We start from the raw sequence: 9,979 nt of genomic DNA on the forward strand, positions 1-9,979 counted from the left end.
CCCGGAGCCGCCGGCGCGGCAAGGGACAGGCCTGGTTTGCTGCAACGTGTCAGCCCCTCGCTCCAGTCCTCCCTGGCCCCCAAAGCATCTCAAGCGGAGAGGCGCTAGGGCATTTCGGGCCGAGGTGCGGGCAGGGGCGCCTGAGGGGAGAGCAAGGCCCCGGCTGCCGGAGCTGCGAGGTTTCGGGCAAGATCCGCAATCCCGAGCAGCCTGTTCTCCCTGGCAGCTGTATGCCGGTTAGATACAGCACCTACTGTTGGCTTTGCCCATGCAGTTGGACCCTTTGAAGCCTGTTGGTCATATTGCTGATGTGCTCTCTCTCAAGAAACTGGGACCTGACCTTTCAACGAGGCTAATTTTCAGGATAAGGACGACCGTGTTGAAAGTACATGGCTTTATTACGGCTTATAGTGCTTTGCATTTCTTAAATGGTCGCAAATGAGAAACTATTTTGTAAATCACGACATTAGTAAGGTCAGAAGGGTAAAATTGGTGAAAAAATGCCCCCAAGTTAATTCTTTCACAAGTCCTCATTTTGTAGATAAGTATTTTTCAGGCAGTATGAGGATTTTTTCAGTGTTGTTTTTTTTTAAAGCACAAATCCTCATGAAAAAGTAAATATTCTATTCCTTCTTACAGCTTTTCCACAAGGTCATGCATTCTCACTTGCAGTTGTTAGCTACCTGAGGAGAATCATTACCATTCACAGTAATTTAATACTAAAAATAAGTTCAACAACGGATTTTATCTGTTACATAATAAAAAACCAATTTAGAAAACAGTGTTGTTCCATATACATGCTAAATGGCCCAACAGAACATTTAAGCAGTATCCAGGATGTATCACAACGTGTGAGTGTTGTCCAGTGCCATTTTAAGAATGTAAATTTGTTTTTGTTAGTTGTTCGCTAGTTTTGTTTCTTAGTTGCTTCATGGCCTAGGACACCAGATTTGGAAACTGGATTTACCAAATATATGCAAAATAATAGTTACATGGTTAGATTCTTCTGCGTATTATTGTTTGGTCTTTATGTTTGCTGTAATCTTGCTTTATTTTATACACTATAATTAGGCCAATACCTACATTTAAAAAGCCTACCTATATATAGTTCTAAGTAGTCATTAGTTAATTAGGGTAAAGGAACCTTCAATTTGCTAAAATTTTAGATATAAATTAGGGAAAAAATATTTTTAAAAGAAATCAGGGAAGAATGACTAAAAAATCCAAATTCCTAATCCTGTGCTTTTCAGCTGACCCACACTTCTCTCTCTGACTTAAAAAAGCAATCTGTTTATTTTGCAACTGGGTTATTCAGAAGACGGTACAAAAGCAGCGTGGCTGTCATTCAGAATGATTATTCCTGATGGCTTTTGATGATCTTGATGAATGGATAAAATAATAACATACTTCAGTTGAATACAGTTTTACAAGATACTACAGTACGAAATGTTATTTTTTTGTCTTGAAGTGTCATATTCCATGGGAGTTATTAGTAGTATTTTTAGGAGGCCTTAGTCCCCTTTATGAACCTTTTCCTTCCACCTACATGTATGGAAAAAATACATTCAAAAGCTTTTCACTCTGTTGACTATTACTGACCTGCTTTTTCTGCTGTTCCATGTTCTATTTACCAGTCAACTACATATTCTGTTCCAGCTAAAAATACTTCTAATTTCTACCAACGGGACATGCTTGTATCACACTGTTAAAGAATTTTTAGAGCAGAAGATTTTTCAGTGATACAAGTGGGAGAGCAGGAGATGTGACTATTGTCTAGTGAGCCTAAGTTAAATCCCCCAAATTCGAAGTATGCCTTTCCTCAGTGCCAAAGTAGTTTCACCACGTGGAGAAAGGCAAGATGGATCATGTGAATGGCAGAACAGAAACAGCAAAAAATGCAAAACTCCACGTCATGCTTTTACATCATGGGGACTACGTCTGCAGTTCTGAAACAGGTGATACGTAATGGGACTACATCTGCAGTTCTGAAACAGGTGATACGTAATACCTAGCAGCGAGTGTTTTGAACAGATCTGTTAAGAATGTTGTAAGATGACTGGAAAATAGCAAGCATGGGTCTGGCCTTGTACTTGAGGCATTTAACTGAGGGGTCCTAGCTGAGAGGCTTTGTTGGCTGAGACTCCCTCTATACTTGGTGGTGAGAGGTGTCTCCAGAGGACAAGCCACATCATGAATGGCTCCCTGTGGATCCCCGTCTCTCTCTCTCTGTTAAGTCTTTGAAGTTAGGTGTGCTGAACCTGGACTGTAATTGCTTATCGTTGAAAAGAAGAAAAGTGACCTGGCCAACCACAGACCCCGAAGCCTGGTCTCAATCTCAATGCAAAGCTTTGGAAAAACTCAAATTTGCCATGTGTCCTGGGAAGGAATCAGAATACGGGGGTTAGGAGAGAAATTGTGAAGTGAGATAGCCACAAACAAGGTTGAAAAGGAAGATGTCAGGCTTAAAGGGTTGGTTTTAGGATGGTCTTATTTGGTATTTTTTGTAGTAGCCCTGATAAAACCAGCAAGAGCATACTGATGAAATCTGGTAATGATATATACTTAGGAATCATCATAAGTACAGAGAGTATCTCAGGAGATGTATTTTCATTTAAAGTAGGGAGGTATTCATGTCATCGTTTAAGGCCCTGGTGAAATCTCATTTGGGGTACTGTGAAAACTTCTAATTAATTGTTCTATAGCTGAGCTAAGGTTGAACTGAAAGAGGGGTAGAGGGAGGTTAGGCGCATCACCAGAGAGCTCGAGAGCCTTTTGTACAAACAGATTTTAGGGTGGCTCAGCTTGTTTACTTCAATAAAACGAAAACAGAGAGGAGATATGAGTGCTGTCTATAAATACATCAGGAAAGGAAACATGAAGGATGAAAACCATTTAATTTGCAGGGCAATGTTGACACAAGAACAAACGGATATGTACTATTCATTAATACATCAGGAAGTAAACATGAAGGATGAAAACCATTTAATTTGCAGGGCAATGTTGACACAAGAACAAACGGATATGTACTATTCATTAATAAATATAACAGGAAATTAGAAGAATGTTTCTAGTCATTACAGCAATCCAATTCTGAAACAGCTTTTCCATGGAATTAGTGGGAGCAAAAATATACCTGGTTTTAATACGGCGCTTGATAAATTTATGAGACGATTGTCCAACAGAGCTTTCTGTAGCGGCAGGGAACTAGGCCCTATCATTCAGGAGGACCTTTCTGGTCTGTGTTACCATGCCAATTCATAGTACAAACAGCAGAACATTTTGTCCAGATTTATGGTTCATAATATGGGAAGGACTTGTCAATCCGATCTGAATAGCAGGGAAGGTTCAGAAGTCCTTACATATGCAAAAGTTAGATTGTGCCACTGTGACTTCGGTAAAGCATACGATGTCAGCATTATATAGAAAAGAATAGAAAAAAGGAGACAAGCAAAAGAACTTTTAGGTGAGCCGAAGAAAGCGTGGGGAAGTTGCAGATGGCAAGAAGGTTATCAGCAAAGTTCTTCAAGGATCAAGTCATAGGCCCTGAGCTCTCCTTGGATACCAATACAAGTATACATCAAATTATCCCGTGTTTTCATGCTTTGTTCCACTTTTGCGATGCATACTGTTTGACTTCAGTACTGTTGAATCGTTACAACTGTTGAGAGCAGCAGGGTCTGTAGCCCATTCACTTAGCAGAGCCTAATATTCAGTGTGCTGAACTTCCTCAACACACAGCAGGAGGTCAAAGCCAACACCAGGTTAATGTGTAGGCTGGTCCAGAGATGCCAGCAGAGCTACTAACTAATGTTAATTCAACTGATGTAATCAATCCACAACTCAACCTCAGAAGAGAGAAATAAAGAAAAACTGGTCTCCTACGTATGTTGTGAGTTGACATAACATTAGATTTATTTCAGCACTGAGCAAGCTCGTGCCAACAAGCTCATACCAGCAGGGAATTAAGTAACATTTCAGTTGAAATGTGCCATTGTGCATTTTCTGGAACCTTTTATACCAGTAAGTACATGATCACACGTACAGGATGCTAAAAATTACTGAAACTGAATCATTTAAAACTCTAAAGTTTGAGGATATTTAGATGGTTTATTTTCTAAAGACTTTGCTTCAAAAATGTAGCTGGTCACCTGAAGAGAGACTCTGTTTTGCCAGGGCAGCACTGATTCTATCATCTTTCTTTTGATTTGCGTTGGCTGCTTAATCACTAGTGGGTGCGCCGTACTTGAACTTAAGCAACGGGGCTGCGGGCACTTCACTGTCAAGCCTGATCGTAGAACAGCACTCTCTTATTTCTTCACTTCAGACGCTGCTAATCAGTGATGCAGAGGGTGACTCAATTCTTTATCTTCAGTGAATCCTGTTTACGTAAGAGTGTGCAGATGAGTAGTCACAGAGATATCTATAATTCAGTCATACAAAAGGCTGATAGCATTTTAAAACTCTCCAAACTGATTTATATGTGGTCAATGCATATTCTGAGTTTCATGCTAAATAATGCTTCAGTTCCTGCTCTTCCTGTTCCCATTGTATACTTCAAATATTTGTATATGATAGCTTGAAAATCACAAGGGAACTGCTACATCAAATTATGGTTTTACCACTCTGTTTCTTTTCTCTCGTGATATAAATCACTAGGTAGCGTGCTGTCATCAACTCTAACAAGAAGCAGCCGTAAAATCTCTTTCCAGAACAATTTTAAAGCTTCCAGCAACAGTCGTTTGAAATTTGTACTTTATGTGCTGTTTTTCTCAGCCTAGAGAAGAACTAACTTCGGTGGAAATATTTAACAATTAAGCTGAAATATTTTAGCAACATAGCTTTATTTTAAAGTAGGGTTGAAATAATTAAAAAACGCAAGTCAATTTTCTTCCCTTGCCTTTCCGAACATGCACACAACAGTTCATTGCAATGCTGGGAAGCTGGCATAAAGGTCCTTGCAGTTGAAAGAAATAACTACACCAACGTATCCAAGGTCCAGATGTTCTAAAAAATTGATGTATTACTTTCACAGTTTTATTTAAAAAAAAAAAAGAGATTTAGCCAATGCCAAGGTTATGCCCTTCAGTACAATAAAGTGCCACTAGATGGAGGTACCTCAATTGCAATAATAAAAAGAATAAGCTGAAGTACAACAGTTCAAAACTCATGCTATAGAAGAACTATCGATGTTGGAAGAATTTTGAGGGAAACATTCTATTTTGCCTAAGTTTGGTTGTCAATTAAAAAACTCAAAATCACAGAAATAGCCACTTCTGTCTTTAATCCCATCTCATAAAACTGACTCTGTGAAACAGCTGTGCTGGAGTCTGTGGGTTTACACGTGGCGTATGCTGCATCTTTGGAATTCTTCCTGAGCCCCTGCAGAATGGAGAACACAACACAATTTTTCTCTAAACCCCATTTCTATTTAGTCACCAGCTGAAAAAAAATCTGCTGTCCCAAGTACGTGGACAGGGTCTCCGGTTTTAAGGGCTTTCACCTACAACCCAAGCTTTTATGTAGCTTTCAGGTACATTAGATTTTATGAAGATGGTCACAGATTGACTTTCCTTGACCTTACCTGTTCTGAAATAGAAATTGTAATAACAATACTTACCTAATAAACACGACCGGTGTCTTTCTTCATGGTGCTTCCACCCTACAAACTTCCTGTAACATCCTGCAGGATTATTAGTTACCAATAATTTTGATGTCTGTCGATTTAAATTCATGGGTTCATCCTTGTTCCAGGTGGCATTCTCCCGTAGGTGATGATCCCTCAGTGCTTGACTGACAAAGATGCATAGTGCCATAAAGGAAAATGAAATATGAAAGTCAGCCTTCAGAACCACTTTCACTTGGGGAGGTGAATTTTTAGATATTATCAAAGAATTTTCACATAAATAGATTCTTAAGAGAACATTGTTGATGAGGTGGCACTTAAAAAAGATAATTTTTTCTTTGAAAGGATTTTCCTAAGAAAAATCTGTTCCTTAGCATTTTGATTTCTATAGTTGTGTTCTGGGAATACCTCATTTTAAGATTACAAATGGTGAGTTTATTGACTAGATTAGGAAAAGCAAGAGGAGCGCGATAAAAACAAATCTGTAGGATGAAGAAAAGGGATTGAGGGCTGCCGCCAGCGGCTGTTGGAGTAGAATGAAATCACTGTGTCTGCACCAGTATCCTGTGCCACTACCCCTAGATGTTTTAAGTGGGAATGAAATGACGAGAAGGAATTGATGCCGTGGCCAAGCAGCTGTGCAACTACCTACTTCTTTACGTGCCTTTAAATGCCTTTGAAATTTTGGCTGTTTCACTGTGAGATTAATCACGCTAATCAATTTGACAGTGCATAAAGCAAACAAAAAGAGGAAAAGCTTTTCGTAACTTGAAAACCTACCAAAAGCTATTTTGATTAATGATAGGAAGGAGCTTTCTTAAAGGTAGGTTCCTTGTACAGCCTTCCTAACGCTTTCATCTCCTTGGTTATGAATGCTGCTTTAGAATTTCAAGGAGTAATTGCATCTAACACAGCTTTAGCTCCTTTCAGTGATAGAAAGAGTTCAGAGATAAGCTAACTTACTCCAGTCTTCCAGATGTTTTCTTCTGTATAGCTGTGTAGGGTCAAACATGGCTTACTTTTTTGAAACAAGATTTTGAAATAGTGTTTACATTGCTTAGCTGGAAAGGCTTCCAGAAGATAGCTAGTTATTCTGAATGTTGTCATTTCAGAGCAGGTTTGTATTTGCCTTTAAGTACTGTATACATTGTTTTCACGACAGAAATTACTACATTTCCACTTGAAAGAACAGCCTGTTCCTGTCATGTTGTGTTCCACCAAAGCATGTTGTGAAACTCTAGTAGACCCAATTTTACTACATATTTGTCCTATGTTCTCGTCAGCCATGCCTTCCTTTAGAGGGAGCAGGTTCTCTGGAACTGGGACTGTTATCATTTACATGCTTGAGTGCTTCAGACATCACGATTCTGGATACATTATTTTTCATATGTGGTAATGTACTGCACAGGAAAATAAATTTTAAATTACAGTTCTGAGCTGTTGGGTGACACTTGAATTCAAGAAAGGAGCGGCTGCAATTTAGTTACATCAGCACTCTCCTGCTGTAGAGCAGACCGCATTCCTTCAGGCAACATCTCACACAGAAGAGTTACTGATGTCAAACTATATACACAACCTTAAAGAGAGCTGTTGGGTTTGTGCATAGGTTCAGTGGGATTTGATTTCTACGTGGACCCAGCGTTGCAGAGCGAAGTGATTTCCTGCTGTGTGCCAGATACAGCATTTGTATTGTACTTTGAACAGTAGCCTTTTGAAATTTCATGCCATTAAAGAGAAGGAGCAAAGCTGTGGGGGAGCCCAAGTCTTGCCAGTGCCTCAGATACCTGACATTTGCTGTGAACCTTCAAACAGCCTTTACAAAGACGTAAATTCTGTGAGGCAGTCACCAGACCGATGACGTTCAGAGCACTTGTTTTTAAGTAGCACTGTGGTACCACTGGCACTGGGCCACAGGAACTCGCAGCCTTTTTCTCTTGGCGAGAGCCATTTCCAGCCTTCAGTAGGTAAGGAGAAAGTAAAACAACTTCCTTCCATTCTATGCAATAGGAAAAGGGCTGAGACATCCCTTAAGCAGTAGTTCTCGGGTTATGAACTCCTCTTCCCTTGCACAGTAGTCAGCTGCGCTGAGACACCAGTGAAGTGGGGGACGTCAGTGTTGCAGATCCAATCCTTTAGTGCAGAAGTGGGCACAGGAATCCTGAAACATTTCTGAGGCGTGATCGATAGCATTGCCATTTTTCATAACTGATTTTGTTGCATATCCCCAGCTGTAGGAATTTGTGACGTAAAGAGAGGCGGCTACATATGGAGTTATAATGACATCGAACCACAGCAGGTTAGAAAGAAACACAGAATTTCAGCGTATTTGCAAAAATGCTTTGAGTTTAATGATGTTGACTGCTGATGGTTTTACTTTGACAGACTTTGAATACACTCTAGTACCTTTGAAGGTGAAAGACCGATGACCTTCCTTGAAAGCGAGAATGTTCTTGGAGAGTTTAAAAAGCACGTATGCAATGTATGAGGAGTTCTCTCAAAAATAATCTGCATTTCAGAATATGACCCAATCCATTTTCCTTGGTGATCTAGGAGGTGATTTGAATGTTGCAAAATCTAAGCTTTAATTATGTGAGACAAGATAGCTGTAATAATCCTCATCCTTGTAGAATTCAATTTTGAGCAACCTGTCCTGAATTAGGCACAACAGATACCTAGAACAGGGTCCAGAAATCCAGCTCGCTGAGTGTGGAGTTGTGAGGACTGAGGGAGAGACAGAATTGCAAATTTATGGAAAGAACTTTGCCCTTAGGAGCAGACTTTGCACTAACAGGTCATCTTCCATCAAAGGATCTCAAGGCCTTTTACAAATTTTAATGCTGTGGGCTCCCTGACACCCTTGCCAATTAAAATGGTGTTTTTAACCTCATTTTACTAGCAGGATATAGAAGTTATTTATATAGTGTACTGGGTCTGGCTTTGCTAACCCACAACATATAGACACATGGAAAATCCACAGCAGCTGGAACAAGAATCTGTCTTTATTTTTGGTCTTACACTTCAGTATCTGATGAGACATCACAACTGGTGTATCATAAGAACATGTATGGAAGAAATAATTAGAAATCTAAGTAAGCTCCTTCATAAGCTTCTCTCTCTCAGAGGAAACGGAGCTCTTCTAAACGTGAGCCTAGTTCCTTAGCACAGAAAATTACTGGCCAGAAATAAAACACCGGAAAAGAAGAGTCTTTAACCACTGGCACAGCTGGGCTGCTGCTGGCTGGAAGACGTGGGACGTGAACCCCAGTGCGCAGTGTGGAGGCTGGCACCAGCCTCTGGAGGGGATGTTGTCAAGTACAAATAAAATGGCTTCGAAAACCTTCCTGGCAACCAAGTTATGGGAGATTTCAAAAAATAGTGTAAAATCGATCTCAAGTCAGGGAGTTTCTACAAAAAGGGAACTGGAATAGTGGATGCACATTGTGCCTATAAATTCTGGGCTGCACATCCGTTTTCCATTATTTTGAAACGTTGTCTTTGATGGATGTATGTTCTGGTGGGCAGACAGGATTACGGATGGAAACCTGGGTTTATAAAATGGGGAGGGCGTTCATGTTACTGATTTGGAGAAAGATTTGCTATCCATTGTATTTTTGTCCCTCTGAGAGCCCTCTGCCTCTCCCCTTCCTTCACCAAACGCACCCACCCACCCATACAAATGCAATCTCTCCAGGTGAGACCCCAGCCCAGGCTCGGCTGACAGTGCCTGCTGCAGAAAGAGGTGGGGCTGCCACAGCCACAGCTCCCTCCCGCCTTTCCCACTGGCCTGAGTTCATGCTGCTGCCGCTGCTTTGCCAGTGGCAGAGTCATCCCTGTGCAGTGTAATCCCGGCATCCTCGGAGCATCCAGCAGCTGCCGGGCACTTGCAGCCCATTCGGGAATTTCTTTCTTTTTCTCCAAGTGACTGACTACTGTTGTTTCAAGGCTACTGTTTTTCATCTCACCACAGAAAACACTGTAAGTATAACTTCTACTGTGGCTCTTTAGTTACTGCCTTTGTGAAACTCATCTGTCTTGTACTGAATAGTAGGAGCTATTAGTTCAAAGTCTCTGTTAGGCTTGTTGTGGTCCCTGCTCCTGTTTGAGGTGTTCAAATGGACACTTAGCATTTTAGGTTTTAGTTGGATTAAAACATGAAATCAAAACAACTTAAAATGTTGGTGGCTTCCTGGCTGCCGTTTTCCTACTTTGTAGCTAATTTGCTAGTGTGTCCTTCCTCTAAATGCTGGTGCCTAGTGAAGTGGAATTGAGAAGAGAAGCATTTCCATCCCTGCTTGTTTGCTGGAGCCAGTTTTCTAATGTTGCGGTTTAACCCCAGCTGGCAACTAAGCAAAGCGG

General features: G+C 40.7%; 1 long non-coding RNA gene across 1 annotated transcript in view; it reads left to right on the forward strand.

The window, feature by feature from the left end:
* The first annotated feature begins 9,355 nt into the window (after positions 1-9,355).
* The window catches only part of LOC103895934, a 4,500-nt gene continuing 3,876 nt past the window's right edge, over positions 9,356-9,979 (forward strand). Inside the window, exon 1 of the long non-coding RNA XR_657378.1 lies at positions 9,356-9,598. This is a non-coding gene — a long non-coding RNA (uncharacterized LOC103895934). The remainder of the gene's footprint in view (positions 9,599-9,979) is intronic.

Source organism: Aptenodytes forsteri, unplaced genomic scaffold (genome assembly GCF_000699145.1).
Source record: "Aptenodytes forsteri isolate BGI_AS27 unplaced genomic scaffold, ASM69914v1 Scaffold172, whole genome shotgun sequence".
In the NCBI taxonomy this organism is placed as follows: Eukaryota; Metazoa; Chordata; class Aves; order Sphenisciformes; family Spheniscidae; genus Aptenodytes; species Aptenodytes forsteri.